Genomic DNA, 19,011 nt, shown 5'->3' with positions numbered 1-19,011 from the left:
AAGGCTCCATTCAGAGGTCCGTATGTGTTTTGCGGATCGACGGATCCATGGATTCAAGACCACATGCATAAGATTAACACGCAGACCTTATTGTCAATGCACCCAAATATAATGATATGAGTGTATATCACTACTGTTCACACCCTATAGGGTACATATCAATGTCATATACAGCCTCAGAGTAGGGTAACAGGTTGCGGTCCGAAGACCTCTTACTTGTCTTTTGATAGAGAACCTGGTGTATACATTACATGGCCGTGTCGCTGGTGGAGGGAGCCTGTATGGAGGTGGACGTCCTGGGAGCAAAATCGCTAAGTGTGCAAAAAACGAGACTCATCTTTATAGGGCTGGGATGAGCTGAAATGTCTCATCTATTGCATTTCCGCTAGCTTCACATGTGTGCATCCACCGCCAGAATTTCCTTCCCATGGAGCGCTCGCCTCACTTCCGGTAGTTGGAACACATATGCGTTCCACGCACCGCTGACTTCCTGTCTATGGAACGCAAATGCATTTCACCCTGCTTGCTGATGGTCTAGCAGGGCAGGGGAAGAAATAACAGGGCAAATATATCTGGATTCAATGGCCATCCGATCCTCACACCTAAAGCACTGGGGGGCAATTTCTAACCAAGGCATCTAATTAGGGTGCCATAATATCAATATAAAAAAATGACTGAAATTACTATATCGAGACCACCTGAAGTGGACAGATTATGTATTATTCTATATTAGGCAGCTTCATGATTCTGATTATGCTGCCAGTAAGACTTGAAGATAGACTATATATGCATATACATATAATGACACTTCACGTGTCGATATAATGACCAGATAGTGTCCCTAATGAACTTATTAAAGAAACCAGAGAGAAAAATACAAAAAGTACCATGTCGTCATAATCAAAACACCATGGACACCGGAACCTCACAGAAAGCATGAAAAGGTCAATCTCTCATTGAGACTGATGGGGGACTGAGACCGAAACCAATAAATCCATTCAGACTCCTTTTGGAGAATCCGTCGGTCCCAGTCCCCCCTCCTCTCTGACTCATGAATAACCTCCATTGCCGAGAACCTGAGGGTGTCAGAACGGCCGTCGTGCACTTCTACCATATGATTAGCAATAGGTGTATCTTTTCTTTTTTCTATGTCATTGATATGCTCACATATCTGACGAGGCAGTTCTCTAACGCTGGGTTCACACCTGAGCGCTCTGTATGTGCGATTCTACAGGCGTCTCACATACGCGGTTCCTGTGCAAGCGAATGCCCATTGTCGCGCGTTCCCGGAAGTCTATGTACGGGAACGCGCGACACTACGCCCCAAAGAAGCTCCTGTACTTCCTGGGGCATAGGGCGTTTTACAGCGTGTTCGCACGCGCTGTAAAACGCTCAAGGTTAGAACCATTCCCATAGGGAATCATTGGTTCTTGCCTGTTGAGCGTTTTACAGCGCGTACAAATGCGCTGTAAAACGCTCAGGTGTGAACCCAGCCTTAATGTCTTGCCTACGAAATCCATCGGACATGTGCATTGACACATGTGCATTTAGTTCTACTGTTCACGAAATCTCTGATGTAATATTCCTTCCCCGTGGCAGAACATATATTTCTGTTATTAATGTATCTGCAGGCTTTGCACCTGCCACACTTGAAGATTTCCAGGGGTTTACGATCCAACCATGAGCTCTCTTTTTTTGGGGCAGAAAAATGACTGTGCACAAGACGGTCGTGTAGACTCCTCCCCTTTCGGAATGTAATGCTGGGACGTGGAGGGATAACATCTAAGAGATCCGGGTCCATCCTTAAAATGGGCCAGAATTCATTTAAGATATTTCTCATTTCTTTACTCGCTGTATCAAAAGTGGATATTATACGAATCATACCAGCGTCCTTCTCTTCCTTCTTGTTTTTAGGGATGAGAAGTTCATTTCGATTCTGGTCCCTTGCATTTTTAAAAGCCTCCCTCAATACTGGGTCCAGATATCCCCTTTCTCTGAATCTATCCCAGAGTTTGGATGCCTCCTGATAGTACCCCTCCACGTCTGAGCAATTCCTTCTTATTCTCAAAAACTGGCCCTTAGGTATACCTTTCTTAAGGGCATATGGATGATAGCTGGACCATCGGATATGGATGCCATGCTAGACCATCGGCGAGCAGGGTGGAACGCATTTGCGTTCCATAGACAGGAAGTCAGCGGCGTGTGGCGAGCGCTCCATGGAAAGGAAATTCTGGCGGTGGACGCACACATGTGAAGCTAGCCAGAAATGCAATAGATGAGACATTTCAGCTCATCCCAGCCCTATAAAGAGGAGTCTCGTTTTTTGCACACTTAGCGATTTTGCTCCCAGGACGTCCATCTCCATACAGGCTCCCTCCATCAGCGACACGGCCATGTAATGTATACACCAGGTTCTCTATCAAAAGACTAGTAAGAGGTCTTCAGACCGCAACCTGTTACCCTACTCTGAGGCTGTATATGACATTGATATGTACCCTATAGGGTGTGAACAGGAGTGATATACACTTATATCATTATATTTGGGTGCATTGACAATAAGGTCTGCGTGTTAATCTTATGCATGTGGTCTTGAATTAAGTGCTTGTATTGAAATAAGGTCCACAGTATGTGACATCGCCAATTTCATACTTGTGACATGTGACCTTGAGGAATAAGTGCTTGATTGATTATATTTAAATATCTGAATAATTATCAGTAAGTTGACCAATAAGTGTCTCTTTACATTGGTGCGACTCCTGGACATATCATATAAATTGTATATTTATCATAATTACATGACCTGGTGCCATAGGCAAGATTATTGATTTTAGGGGCATTTTGATTAATTACAACATCTGTACCCGTTATTGGGTGATATATCTAGCTTTCATCCAAGACTTATAAGTTATTATATGTGTTGATTTTTTTCTTTACCCATTATCTCTCCCCTGATGAACCTTTACTAGGGGAAACGCGTTGGGAGGTTTTAGGGTCTTTTTAGTGAGAGTTAGGGCAGGTACGGGAGTCGGGACCACAGGCCACACACTTATATTTGTTTGTCTGTGTCTATGTGTTGTTTGCAGTGGGTGGATCTTTGATCATTTAACAATTAATAATAAAAGTTATGTTTTATTCATGCTTACTGTGATCCACAAGATCTAAGATCCCCTGTACTACTGAGTTTGCCCTATGCAAGCTTTGCCCAGGTAGTAGTTTGGCATCGGAGGGGTGTTTAGTACAGCGCAGGGCATTGTTACCCCAAAGACAACTCTCTTTTAAACACAAAATATTGAGATATTTAAATAAAAGGACTGGGCACACCTAGGATATGGGATCAATCACTTTAATTAGTAAAATAATGTGTTAATTATTTGATATATAGTAAAACAAAGTAGTAAAAATCGTAAAATACCAATACAATAAAACCTATAATATGACCTTAAATAAATAACTTTGTGTTAAACAAAGGCATTATAATATCAATAATCACAACTACATAAAGTGAAGGCAGCGGCTAAAAGACAAGTGTACATGAAATGTAATACTTTATAGCATGCACAGTACTGGTATATCCACCTGAAGAGAATGATACAATGTAATACTTTGTGGCATGCACAGTACTGGTGTATCCACCTGTAGAGAATAATAAAATGTATAGTTTGTAGCATGCACAGTCCTGAATTAGCCCCCGAATGTTCCGTGAGAAGGGGGTAATTTCAAGTGCTTTTCTGTACCAATAAGGCCCTTTAGTTGGATATTCAATGGGTATAGGCTGCCCGTACACAATACAGTTAGTAGTCAGCAATCTTTTGGCAGTTTGCAATCGAGCTGCCAGACGACAAATACACACCGTATACCTGGCCAAGCGGCGTCCCGCTAGCGGTCAGTGTTAAGGCTGAACTACTTTGCCGGCTTTGAAATTGTGAACTGTCTTACCGGTATAGTGGATCTCCGGTCTTATATGCGGATAGGTTCTTCTGTCCAGGAGAGGCCTGCTCAGGTTCCTCCTTTCAGTGTGGAAGATATCGTGTTTGCAGCGCTAAATGTTTGCTCCACGTGGATTAACTTGTGTGAGCGTGGGCGCCGTCTTACTCTCACCTTTCGAGCTGAAGCTTCTCACTTAGTTTCCGCGATGTACTTTACTATATCCAATGACGTGGTGCACTCACATATGTTCGGGGGTCTGACCAGACGCGTTTCGGGGTTGGAGTATCCCCTTCCTCAGTGGTAACCAGACCACCCGAACTCAGTTTCTTTTATACCTCAAAAAGGTATTGGCTGCAAGACCCGACATGGACTCCATTCCGGAAGTCGGCTGCTTTTCTTCATCTTATATAACTGTTCAATTTTTTGCTTTATTCAGTCTGGCTGAATTAGCCGTCTGAACAGTCTATTATATTGATTCTTTCCCCATGTAGATTCTGTTAAATCTATGATTATCTCATTAGTACAAAAAAACACAGTTTTAGACATTTGTGATGTTATTGCGGTTATACTGCGATATGTTAGTGAACTCTACCTCAAACATTTTATTGGGGTTCATTCCCCAAATATGTAAGTTATATTGTTGGTCAGCGATCATAAATTATTTATTCATTAATGATAAAGAATTTTTATTAATAAAGATAGTGTTTTTTAAAAATATTATTAAAAATAATATTAAAAATAATACTTGGTTCTGTTTTATAAAACAGAACAAAATATTGTGAACAGTCTAGAATATTCGTAATGACATATAAAAACACAGTTACAGAAAATGCCAATAGTAGTAAAACATAAGTGGCCAGGGGAAACAAAACGTCGGGAAGATCCCACAATATCTGATTCCAATAGTCGATATCATCCTGGGATGTTTTATTCACACCATATTGTGTCTATCTGTAGATTGTTGTTTTTTATTCACAGGATTACATTGTATATGTCTGGAGAAACGGTAGTATGTATATGTCATTACGAATATTCTATTTTTAAAAAACAAGGAGCCTCACTGGCTTATAGGGACATTGGATGTTCAATCGCTATATACCGTCATTGACCATAAACAAGGCATAAAAAATATGAAATCACAACTGAGGAATTATGGCAATCTTGGAGAGAGACAAATAGAATTCCTGGCAGAAGGTGTGAGATATATTTTAACACACAATTATTTCTTTTTTGAAGGGGCTTATTACCTCCAGACCCGTGGCACTGCCATGGGCACCAGGTTCGCCCCCAGCTATGCCAATCTATTTATGGCACAGTGGGAGCAGGAGACCATTTTACCCAGGCTGGGGTCGGACCTGGTGCTCTGGCAGCGTTACATTGATGATATTATTTTTGTCTGGCAGGGAGATGCATCTAGCCTCCACACCTTCTTGGAAGACATCAATGAAAATAATTACAATCTTAAATTCTCCTCCAATACGAATCAGGAATATACAGAATTCCTGGACATTCGGATTACTACCCAGAATGACCGCTATGTGTGTACTACTTTTCAGAAAGAAGTAGCTAAGAACAGCTTCATCCTCTTTTCTAGTTGCCATTTGCCTTCTTGGTTATTGAACATACCTACAGGACAGTTTCGTAGAATAAAGAGAAACTGCACTAACCAGATAGAATTTGAGGATGAGGCTGTTATGATGAAGAAAAAATTTTTAGAAAAAGAATATCCAGAGATAGTTGTCGAGAAAGCACTATGTAAGGTTAGAAAAATGGATAGAAAAATGTTTTTCGAAACCAAACAAAAGAAGGATGATAAACCCGCTAATGATAATAAATTCCGTATAATACTGCCATATAATGCACAACACAAAAAAATAGAACAAAGCATCAAAAAGAATTGGCATCTTATTCAGAACGACAAAACCATAGGCCCCTTAATCCCACCTTTTCCAGAGATAGTGTATACAAAGGCCCCCAATCTGGGTATAAAAATAGCACCATCCATCAAAAATCAGACAAGGGAAACTGGATCTGGAAATAAATGGTTAAAAATGAGTGGGTTTTATAGATGTGGTCGTTGTATAAATTGCAGGAATACGTCCTTTCCAAAAAGAACTACGCGAGTGACTTCAACACAGAACAATTTTTCAGTAGAGATAAAGGATCTTCTCACTTGCAATAGTTCAAATGTAATTTATATTATTGAATGCCCATGTGCTAAACAATATATTGGCAGGACCAAAAGATCCCTAAAAGTTAGGATTACGGAACATATAAATAATATCAAGAAAGGGTACGAAAAACATGTACTATCAAAACATTTTAAATTGATGCACAACCAAGATCCCAAGTCTTTAACTTTTGCAGCTTTTGAACAAATAGAACGCCATTGGAGGGGAGGGAACCATATTGCCCGGATGTCTAGGGCTGAGTCCAGGAAGATTTTCGAATTTGGCAGTTTGGCCCCAGCTGGACTAAATGCCGAATTTGAAATTTTCAGGTTTTTGTGATGGGTCGGGTGTCTTTGGCCCATGGGGAGTACTAGTCGGGCTGTTTAGCAGCACTATGACCCCCCCTGTGCTCGGGATCCCCGACCCCAATCCACATATACTATCATCCCATGTACTCCGCCCGAACCATTTCGGGTAATGAGCCCCATGGAATATTGTTGATGGAATTATATCTAACAAGAAAATATATATGAGTTCCCTACGGAATACAATACCCGACAATCTTTTACAAATATATTTTTTAAATTTTTTATATTTTTATATTTTTACACCTTAGACCCTATACAGAAATTCCCTATTATCTAATACATTTTTAATATAAGATCATTAAAGATTTATAAGTTGTATATTTATTTTATTTTATTTTTGTTCGTTATGGAATGTTATTATTTACATTGGTCCCAACTGTAACTAGCTATTGTACAATTTGTTATGTATAATGATTCTGGTTGGTTTAGGAATACACAAAACAGAAAAGCGCATGTGCGCATAAAAACCGCAGATTTAACGCAGGATTATCGCACATAAAAAATCGCATGTGCGCAAAAAAACAGCGAATTTTCACAGGATTATCGCAATATAAGGTAATTGGATCCAGATCCTTTGGGTCCATTTCAAGTTTACCAAAGAGCCCTTGGGAGGATAAATAGCCGGCAAGTTAGTCAGACCCAAATTAGCCACTGAGGAAGAAGGCAGGTAGCCTTTGAAACGCGTCTGGCAAGGAGCAATTGGATCTGACAATTCACCGGCAACAACTTTGTACGGTATTGTCACTACCAGAGCTTTGAGACGTTCTCAAAGCTCTGTGTCTCCACCCCTGTGATGATATCACTTAGGGTTGGAGGTTTTCTCACTGTTCTGTTTCTCCGCCCCTGTGATGAGGTCTTACTCTCAGCTGTCTCTCCTGCGTTTGATTTCTCTGCCTTTAAATCACCCCTCCTCCTATTGCAGGGCGTGGATTATATTTCTCCTTTCAGTTGTAGCTCTGCCTTGAGTATCTTCACTCCTTTAGCTACTAGTTCTCTGGACCTGTGTTCTGCTGCTGCAAGCACTCCGGATATTGCCAGCGGTCCTTGGATCCGTCTTCTCTACGGCTGCAGCTCCATCAGCTAAGTGTGCAGACTTTGTTATGTACCTGGTGATTTCCTGACTGGATCTGAGGTGGCCCCGGTTCCCTCCTTATTCTGTGCAGGGCATCGGAGGCCGTGCCCCTTCCACTATTGTAGGGGTTACAGGGCTCATCAGTCTAAGGTACGCGGGCATGCCTCGTTCCACCATTTGGATCCGGGCATGTGCTTTAGCAGCATAGGGAGAGTGTTGAGGGTCTGACAGGGGTCACCCTTTCTCTTCCCTAGTTTGGGTCCGGTCAGTAGCTCTTTTTACTGTGTATACTCTTGTTACCCTTAAACAGCCGTGACATTATAATCCACCAAAACCGTCCTTGTTGACATGGATCCGCTTTCTGACCTGGTTGACCGCATGCAGGGTCTTTCTTTGGAAGTAGCGGATCTCCGTCAATCTCTGACTCAGCTACAAGCATTGGGCTCTGCTCCGGCTCATGGAGTCTGTTGCGAGCCAAAGGTCTCACTTCCGGAAACGTTCTCCGGGGGCAGTGAGAATTTTGTTCGCTTCAGAGAGGCATGTAAACTCCATTTTTGTTTGTGTCCCCACTCCTCTGGTAATGAGGAACAGAGGGTGAGGATTGTCATCTCCCTGCTCAGAGGTAATGCTCAGACTTGGGCTTTTTCGCTGCCATCAGGGGATCCTTCCCTGCGATCCGTGGAGAGGTTTTTTGTGGCCCTGGGGCAGATATATGATGACCCGGATCGTGTTGCTCTGGCAGAATCGAACTTACGTGTTCTATGCCAGAACAAACTGTCTGCGGAGCTTTATTGTTCTGAATTTCGGAGATGGGCAGCTGATTCAGGCTGGAATGATGCTGCACTCCGAAGTCAGTTCTGTCATGGTCTCTCAGAGGGTTTGAAAGATGCCTTTGCTTTCCATGAGAGACCAACATCCTTAGAGTCTGCCATGTCATTGGCGGTACGCCTTGACAGGCGTCTAAGGGAAAGAAACAAGACCTCTCCGTCCAGCCATTGTCAGTCTAGGGGCAATGGTGCGGACTCATTCAGTATGCAGGGGTCTCATCCTGTCTCGCTCCCCTCTGAGGAGGAGCCCATGCAGCTAGGCCGACTTGCCCCTGATAAAAAAGGATTTAGTCCTCAGAATATGGTGTGTTTTTGTTGTGGGGGCATAGGTCATTTGGCAAATGTTTGTCCGTCTAGGAGATTCCTGAACTGTACTAAGAGCGATAATAAGAGAAAAACCTCAAGAGGTAGATCATCAAGTTCTGCTTCATCTGCTACTTTGGGCAAAGTTGATGTGGGAATTGATGCTTTTCCTCTGACCTGCAGTTCCCGTTTTCTCCTGTCTGCCAGGGTGGCGCTAGAGAGCAAGGTCATTCCTTGTGAGATTTTTGTCGATAGTGGAGCGGCCGTCAATCTTATTGACACTCAATTTGTAGCTTTGCATGGGTTTCAGGTTTGTACATTAGAAAAGGATATACCTGTTTTTGCTATTGACTCTGCCCCACTCTCGCAGAGATCTCTGAAAGGCATTGTTCACAATATCCGGCTAGCTGTAGGTGACACTCATGTGGAGGAGATATCTTGTTTTGTCCTTAACGGATTGCCTTCTCCTCTAGTTTTGGGGCTACCCTGGCTCACTAGACATAACCCCACTATTGATTGGCAAGGAAGGCAAATAAATGAGTGGAGTGACTTTTGTAGAGAGAATTGTCTCACAGCCACTCTTGCTGAGGTGTCTACTAAAACTCTGCCATCATTTCTCTCTGATTTCTCGGATGTGTTTTCCGAGAGCGGTGTTCAGGAGCTACCTCCTCACCGGGAGTTTGACTGTCCCATTAACCTCATTCCCGGCGCCAAGCTGCCAAAGGCACGCCTCTACAATCTCTCACAACCGGAGAGACTCGCAATGCGAACCTATATCTCTGAGAGTCTCGAGAAGGGGCATATTCGTCCCTCAAAGTCGCCTGTTGCCGCGGGTTTTTTTTTTGTTAAAAAAAAAGATGGCTCTCTGAGACCTTGCTTAGATTTTAGGGAGCTGAACCGTATCACGATTCGCGATCCCTATCCCCTTCCTCTGATTCCGGACCTCTTCAACCAAATTGTTGGGGCCAAGGTGTTTTCCAAATTGGATCTGAGAGGCGCGTACAACCTGGTCAGGGTCAGAGAGGGGGATGAATGGAAAACGGCCTTTAATACCCCTAACGGGCATTTCGAGAATCTCGTTATGCCTTTCGGCCTGATGAATGCTCCGGCCGTCTTTCAGCATTTTGTTAATAGTATTTTCTATCATTTAATGGGGAAATTTGTATTGGTGTATCTTGATGATATTTTGATTTTTTCCCCTGATGTTCAGACTCATCAGGATCATCTTTTTCAGGTCCTGCAGATACTGCGGGAAAATAAACTGTATGCCAAGCTGGAGAAATGTCTTTTTATGGTATCAGAGATTCAATTTCTGGGTTTTCTCCTCTCTGCTTCTGGTTTTCGCATGGATCCGGAGAAGGTCCGTGCTGTGCTGGAGTGGGAGCTTCCTGAAAATCAGAAGGCATTGATGCGCTTTCTGGGTTTTGCTAACTACTACAGAAAGTTCATTTTGAATTATTCCTCTATTGTCAAACCCCTTACTGACATGACAAAAAAGGGGACGGATTTTTCCTCTTGGTCGGAGGAGGCGCTTGCAGCCTTTTCTAAGATTAAAGAGAGTTTTGCGTCTGCTCCCATCTTGCTGCATCCCGATGTTTCCTTACCTTTTATTGTTGAGGTGGATGCTTCCGAGGTGGGTGTGGGTGCAGTTTTGTCCCAGGGCCCCTCTCCTGCCAAATGGCGACCTTGTGCCTTTTTCTCTAGAAAACTCTCCCCGGCAGAGAGAAACTATGATGTGGGAGATAGGGAGTTGTTGGCCATCAAGTTGGCTTTCGAGGAATGGTGCCATTGGTTGGAGGGGGCCAGGCACCCTATCACCGTTTTTACCGACCATAAGAATCTGGCGTACCTGGAGTCGGCCAGGCGTATGAATCCGAGACAGGCCAGATGGTCTCTGTTCTTCTCCAGATTTAATTTTGTTGTTACTTTCCGCCCTGGGATCAAGAATGTGAAGGCTGATGCTCTCTCTCGCTGTTTTCCGGGAGGAGGAAACTCCGAGGACCCGGTTCCCATTTTGGCGGAGGGGGTAGTTGTTTCTGCTCTATATTCCGATTTGGAGGCCGAGGTCCAGGCTGCCCAGTCTGAGGCACCTGCCCGTTGTCCCTCCGGGAAGTTGTTCGTGCCTCCTGAGCTACGTCACAAACTCTTTAAGGAACATCATGATACAGTTCTTGCTGGTCACCCCGGGAGTAGAGCCACGGTAGATCTCATTGCTCGGAGATTTTGGTGGCCGGCTCTTCGTAAGTCTGTGGAGGGTTTTGTGGCGGCTTGTGAGACGTGCGCTCGCGCTAAGGTCCCTCGTTCACGACCTTCAGGTTCCCTTCTCCCGTTACCCATACCTTCCCGTCCTTGGACACACCTGTCCATGGACTTTATCACGGATCTTCCTCGTTCCTCGGGGAAGTCGGTGATCCTGGTGGTCGTGGACCGTTTTAGCAAGATGGCTCATTTCGTTCCTTTCCCTGGTTTACCCAATGCTAAAACGTTGGCGCAAGCTTTTGTCGATCATATTGTTAAATTGCACGGCATTCCCTCTGAGATTGTTTCCGATAGAGGCACGCAGTTTGTGTCCAGGTTCTGGAAGGCTTTCTGTTCTCGCCTGGGGGTTCGGCTGTCCTTCTCTTCTGCTTTTCACCCGCAGTCGAATGGTCAGACTGAGCGCCTCAATCAGAATCTGGAGACATATTTGCGCTGTTTTGTGGCAGAGAACCAGGAGGATTGGTGTTCATTTCTCCCTCTTGCTGAGTTTGCTTTGAACAACCGTCGTCAGGAATCTTCTGATAAGTCACCATTTTTTGGTGCATATGGGTTCCATCCGCAGTTTGGGACATTCTCGGGAGGGGCTCTTTCTGGTTTACCTGAGGAGGAGAGATTTTCCTCGTCTTTGTCTACCATTTGGCAAAAGATTCAGAGTAATCTCAGAAAGATGAGTGAGAAGTATAAGCGTGTGGCTGATAAGAGACGTGTGCCTGGTCCGGACCTGAATGTGGGTGATCTGGTGTGGTTGTCTACAAGAAATATTAAACTGAAGGTTCCCTCCTGGAAATTGGGCCCCAAGTTTATTGGGCCTTATAAAATTTTGTCAGTCATCAATCCTGTTGCCTTCCGCCTTGATCTTCCACGGGTTTGGAAGATACATAATGTTTTTCACAGATCTCTCTTAAAACCATATGTCCAGCCCACGGTACCCTCCTCTTTGCCTCCTCCTCCGATTTTGGTTGATGGCAATCTGGAGTTTGAGGTTTCCAGAATTGTGGACTCTCGCATTGTCCGCGGTTCTCTTCAGTACCTCGTTCATTGGAAGGGTTATGGTCCTGAGGAGAGGATGTGGGTTCCGATGTCGGACATTAAAGCCACTCGCCTTATCAGGGCATTTCATAGGGCTCATCCTGGGAAGGTGGGTCCTGGGTGTCCAGAGTCCACCCGTAGAAGGGGGGGTACTGTCACTACCAGAGCTTTGAGACGTTCTCAAAGCTCTGTGTCTCCACCCCTGTGATGATGTCACTTAGGGTTGGAGGTTTTCTCACTGTTCTGTTTCTCCGCCCCTGTGATGAGGTCTTACTCTCAGCTGTCTCTCCTGCGTTTGATTTCTCTGCCTTTAAATCACCCCTCCTCCTATTGCAGGGCGTGGATTATATTTCTCCTTTCAGTTGTAGCTCTGCCTTGAGTATCTTCACTCCTTTAGCTACTAGTTCTCTGGACCTGTGTTCTGCTGCTGCAAGCACTCCGGATATTGCCAGCGGTCCTTGGATCCGTCTTCTCTACGGCTGCAGCTCCATCAGCTAAGTGTGCAGACTTTGTTATGTACCTGGTGATTTCCTGACTGGATCTGAGGTGGCCCCGGTTCCCTCCTTATTCTGTGCAGGGCATCGGAGGCCGTGCCCCTTCCACTATTGTAGGGGTTACAGGGCTCATCAGTCTAAGGTACGCGGGCATGCCTCGTTCCACCATTTGGATCCGGGCATGTGCTTTAGCAGCATAGGGAGAGTGTTGAGGGTCTGACAGGGGTCACCCTTTCTCTTCCCTAGTTTGGGTCCGGTCAGTAGCTCTTTTTACTGTGTATACTCTTGTTACCCTTAAACAGCCGTGACAGGTATTGGATTGAAAGCGCTTTCTAAAAGGACTATTATCATCGATCCAAAGAGGCAGAATATCCATCTACCTCAAGCAAAGACATTGGACGTGGATCTGCAGCCTGACACAGCCAGCATTTCTGCTCACAGCCGGGTGGATACAGCATCGTTAACAGCTAATTCAGCTGTGTTATCCAAAGGCAAGTCCTGTTTGCTTCTACACTACGTGGGACGCCACGGTGGGAATAGGACGATATGTGAGTAAGAGCCATACAGCTCCATAACACTGCTGGATATATGTATATTGCTGCCCAAACATCTTGATTTGCTGTTTGAATATTGCGCAACATTGCTGGACATATTTATAACATTGCCCAAGTATCCTGCTGCTTATATTGCGGTTGTTCAAACATACAGCCTATTCAGGCAGATATCTGCTCAAACTGAATATATTTGTGGACAATTGTACGGACCAAACCAGGATTTTAGGCCACATGTTCTACTACTAAAGAAACACTGCGGCATCAGTGGTATACAGCCACTTTATTGACTCTTCAGAAATATATTTATATATTTATTCATACACATTATCTCACTTATTGTTTTATAATTATATATTTTTGATCCAGTGGATTTTATGTAGCAGTTTATGCTGCATTTTACCCATTGGTCACTATTAGTCACTGTGCACTTATTATTCATCTATTTATTCACTCACTGATTTATTTATTTTCTGGAGATATATTTGCTGTAAACCACTGTTGTAGATAATAGAAGACAAAAGTACTGTGTTACATCTACTAATGCCAGACTGGACCTATTAACACTGGATTGGACACTTGGATCTTTTATCAGCTATAACAGTGGACAGTTGTAATGCTTATTTTATCAATTTTATAAGTTTTACTATTTTATGCTGATTTCGGGAAATTAGTTCTATTTAGGGTACATTATTATTGTGTATTGCTCATATAAATTTGTTCAACTTATCGCTATTAATAAATTAATATTTGAGTCACTTTGCCTACCTTGTGATCTAGATATATGAGTGCCCATTTTACTTCTTTTTAATACTATTGTTCTTGGTGATTGGGTACAACATCTATTTTGGTGCACCTTGCCATCCCAAACCAGAGGTGAGCCGTAGGGATGAGCGAACTCGAACTGTATAGTTCGGGTTCGTACCGAATTTTGGGGTGTCCGTGACACGGACCCGAACCCGGACATTTTCGTAAAAGTCCGGGTTCGGGTTCGGTGTTCGTCGCTTTCTTCGCGCTTTTGTGACGCTTTCTTGGCGCTTTTTGAAAGGCTGCAAAGCAGCCAATCAACAAGCGTCATACTACTTGCCCCAAGAGGCCATCACAGCCATGCCTACTATTGGCATGGCTGTGATTGGCCAGAGCACCATGTGACCCAGCCTCTATTTAAGCTGGAGTCACATAGCGCCGCCCGTCACTCTGCTCTGATTAGCGTAGGGAGAGGTTGCGGCTGCGACAGTAGGGCGAGATTAGGCAGATTAACTCCTCCAAAGGACTTGATTAACTGATCGATCTGCAGCTGTGGATCATTGAGCTGCTGATCCTCAATTGCTCACTGTTTTTAGGCTGCACAGACCGTTTGTCAGTCTCATTTTTCTGGGGTGATCGGCGGCCATTTTGTGTCTTGTGGTGCGCCAGCACAAGCTGCGACCAAGTGCATTTAACCCTCAATGGTGTGGTTGTTTTTTGGCTAAAGCCTACATCAGGGTGAAGCTGTGACACCAAGTGCATTTAACCAGCAATAGTCTGTTCATTTTTTGGCCATATACAAAATCAGGGGCAAGCTGCGCCTGTCACCAAGTGCATTTAACCCTCAATGGTGTGGTTGTTTTTTGGCTAAAGCCTACATCAGGGTGAAGCTGTCACACCAAGTGCATTTAACCAGCAATAGTCTGTTCATTTTTTGGCCATATACAAAATCAGGGGCAAGCTGCGCCTGTCACCAAGTGCATTTAACCCTCAATGGTGTGGTTGTTTTTTGGCTAAAGCCTACATCAGGGTGAAGCTGTCACACCAAGTGCATTTAACCAGCAATAGTCTGTTCATTTTTTGGCCATATACAAAATCAGGGGCAAGCTGCGCCTGTCACCAAGTGCATTTAACCCTCAATGGTGTGGTTGTTTTTTGGCTAAAGCCTACATCAGGGTGAAGCTGTCACACCAAGTGCATTTAACCAGCAATAGTCTGTTCATTTTTTGGCCATATCCCAGTCTAATTCTGTCACTAAATCCATACCGGTCACCCAGCGCCTAAATACTAGGCCTCAAATTTATATCCAGCTAAATCTGTCCCTAGTGCTGTAGCTGGGCGAGTTATTTAGTGTCCGTTCAAGCACATTTCTTGTTCTGGGTTGAAATACAATTCCCAATTTAGCAATTTCATAATTTAGTGGTTCCTGCTATATCAGAGCTCTTTGAAATCTATCCCAAAAAGGGTATATAATATTGAAGGTGCACATAGGGTCATTCAGAGTAACTTCACACACACCCGCTACTGTGTATTTCCAAGTCTAATTCTGTCACTAAATCCATACCGGTGACCCAGCGCCTAAATACTAGGCCTCAAATTTAATTCCCTCTAAATCTCTCGTTACCCACCGCTGTACTGTTGTTGCTGGGCAAGATATTTAGTGTCCGTCAAAGCACATTTTTTGTTCTGGGTTGAAGTACAATTCCCAATTTAGCAATTTCATAATTTAGTGGTTTCTGCTATATCAGAGCTATTTGAAATCTATCCCAAAAAGGGTATATAATATTGAAGGTGCACATAGGGTCATTCAGAATAACTTCACACACACCCGCTACTGTGTATTTCCAAGTCTAATTCTGTCACTAAACCCATACCTGTCACCCAGCGCCTAAATACTAGGCCTCAAATTTAAATCCCTCTAAATCTCTCGTTACCGTTGTCCTGTTGTAGCTGGGAAAGTTATTTAGTGCCCGTCAAAGCACATTTTTTGTTCTGGGTTGAAGTACAATTCCCAATTTAGCAATTTCATAATTTAGTGGTTCCTGCTATATCAGAGCTATTTGAAATCTATCCCAAAAAGGGTATATAATATTGAAGGTGCACATAGGGTCATTCAGAATAACTTCACACACACCCGCTACTGTGTATTTCCAAGTCTAATTCTGTCACTAAATCCATACCGGTGACCCAGCGCCTAAATACTAGGCCTCAAATTTAATTCCCTCTAAATCTCTCGTTACCCACCGCTGTACTGTTGTTGCTGGGCAAGATATTTAGTGTCCGTCAAAGCACATTTTTTGTTCTGGGTTGAAGTACAATTCCCAATTTAGCAATTTCATAATTTAGTGGTTTCTGCTATATCAGAGCTATTTGAAATCTATCCCAAAAAGGGTATATAATATTGAAGGTGCACATAGGGTCATTCAGAATAACTTCACACACACCCGCTACTGTGTATTTCCAAGTCTAATTCTGTCACTAAACCCATACCTGTCACCCAGCGCCTAAATACTAGGCCTCAAATTTAAATCCCTCTAAATCTCTCGTTACCGTTGTCCTGTTGTAGCTGGGAAAGTTATTTAGTGCCCGTCAAAGCACATTTTTTGTTCTGGGTTGAAGTACAATTCCCAATTTAGCAATTTCATAATTTAGTGGTTCCTGCTATATCAGAGCTATTTGAAATCTATCCCAAAAAGGGTATATAATATTGAAGGTGCACATAGGGTCATTCAGAATAACTTCACACACACCCGCTACTGTGTATTTCCAAGTCTAATTCTGTCACTAAATCCATACCGGTGACCCAGCGCCTAAATACTAGGCCTCAAATTTAATTCCCTCTAAATCTCTCGTTACCCACCGCTGTACTGTTGTTGCTGGGCAAGATATTTAGTGTCCGTCAAAGCACATTTTTTGTTCTGGGTTGAAGTACAATTCCCAATTTAGCAATTTCATAATTTAGTGGTTTCTGCTATATCAGAGCTATTTGAAATCTATCCCTAAAAGGGTATATAATATTGAAGGTGCACATAGGGTCATTCAGAATAACTTCACACACACCCGCTACTGTGTATTTCCAAGTCTAATTCTGTCACTAAACCCATACCTGTCACCCAGCGCCTAAATACTAGGCCTCAAATTTATATCCAGCTAAATCTGTCCCTAGTGCTGTAGCTGGGCGAGTTATTTAGTGTCCGTTCAAGCACATTTCTTGTTCTGGGTTGAAATACAATTCCCAATTTAGCAATTTCATAATTTAGTGGTTCCTGCTATATCAGAGCTCTTTGAAATCTATCCCAAAAAGGGTATATAATATTGAAGGTGCACATAGGGTCATTCAGAGTAACTTCACACACACCCGCTACTGTGTATTTCCAAGTCTAATTCTGTCACTAAATCCATACCGGTGACCCAGCGCCTAAATACTAGGCCTCAAATTTAATTCCCTCTAAATCTCTCGTTACCCACCGCTGTACTGTTGTTGCTGGGCAAGATATTTAGTGTCCGTCAAAGCACATTTTTTGTTCTGGGTTGAAGTACAATTCCCAATTTAGCAATTTCATAATTTAGTGGTTTCTGCTATATCAGAGCTATTTGAAATCTATCCCTAAAAGGGTATATAATATTGAAGGTGCACATAGGGTCATTCAGAATAACTTCACACACACCCGCTACTGTGTATTTCCAAGTCTAATTCTGTCACTAAATCCATACCGGTGACCCAGCGCCTAAATACTAGGCCTCAAATTTAATTCCCTCTAAATCTCTCGTTACCCACCGTTGTACTGTTGTTGCTGGGCAAGATATTTAGTGTCCGTCAAAGCACATTTTTTGTTCTGGGTTGAAGTACAATTCCCAATTTAGCAATTTCATAATTTAGTGGTTCCTGCTATATCAGAGCTATTTGAAATCTATCCCAAAAAGGGTATATAATATTGAAGGTGCACATTGGGTCATTCAGAATAACTTCACACACACGCTTCTGTGCATTTCCAAGTCTAATTCTGTCACTAAATCCATACCGGTGACCCAGCGCCTAAATACTAGGCCTCAAATTTAATTCCCTCTAAATCTCTCGTTACCCACCGCTGTACTGTTGTTGCTGGGCAAGATATTTAGTGTCCGTCAAAGCACATTTTTTGTTCTGGGTTGAAGTACAATTCCCAATTTAGCAATTTCATAATTTAGTGGTTTCTGCTATATCAGAGCTATTTGAAATCTATCCCTAAAAGGGTATATAATATTGAAGGTGCACATAGGGTCATTCAGAATAACTTCACACACACCCGCTACTGTGTATTTCCAAGTCTAATTCTGTCACTAAATCCATACCGGTGACCCAGCGCCTAAATACTAGGCCTCAAATTTAATTCCCTCTAAATCTCTCGTTACCCACCGTTGTACTGTTGTTGCTGGGCAAGATATTTAGTGTCCGTCAAAGCACATTTTTTGTTCTGGGTTGAAGTACAATTCCCAATTTAGCAATTTCATAATTTAGTGGTTTCTGCTATATCAGAGCTATTTGAAATCTATCCCTAAAAGGGTATATAATATTCAAGGTGCACATTGGGTCATTCAGAATAACTTCACACACACACGCTTCTGTGCATTTCCAAGTCTAATTCTGTCACTAAATCCATACCGGTCACCCAGCGCCTAAATACTAGGCCTCAAATTTATATCCCGCTGAATTTGAATACAATACATTGGGCCAAATAATATATTTGTTGTTGTGGTGAACCATAACAATGAGAAAAACATCTAGTAAGGGACGCGGACGTGGACATGGTCGTGGTGGTGTTAGTGGACCCTCTGGTGCTGGGAGAGGACGTGGCCGTTCTGCCACATCCACACGTCCTAGTGTACCAACTACTTCAGGTCCCAGTAGCCGCCAGAATTTACAGCGATATATGGTGGGGCCCAATGCCGTTCTAAGGATGGTAAGGCCTGAGCAGGTACAGGCATTAGTCAATTGGGTGGCCGACAGTGGATCCAGCACGTTCACATTATCTCCCACCCAGTCTTCTGCAGAAAGCGCACAGATGGCGCCTGAAAACCAACCCCATCAGTCTGTCACATCACCCCCATGCATACCAGGGAAACTGTCTCAGCCTCAAGTTATGCAGCAGTCTCTTATGCTGTTTGAAGACTCCGCTGGCAGGGTTTCCCAAGGGCATCCACCTAGCCCTTCCCCAGCGGTGAAAGACATAGAATGCACTGACGCACAACCACTTATGTTTCCTGATGATGAGGACATGGGAAT

This window comes from Bufo gargarizans, chromosome 1 (assembly GCF_014858855.1).
Source record: "Bufo gargarizans isolate SCDJY-AF-19 chromosome 1, ASM1485885v1, whole genome shotgun sequence".
Lineage (NCBI taxonomy): Eukaryota > Metazoa > Chordata > Amphibia > Anura > Bufonidae > Bufo > Bufo gargarizans.
The sequence above is the reverse complement of the archived record's forward strand: the minus strand, read 5'-3'. Positions refer to the sequence as shown.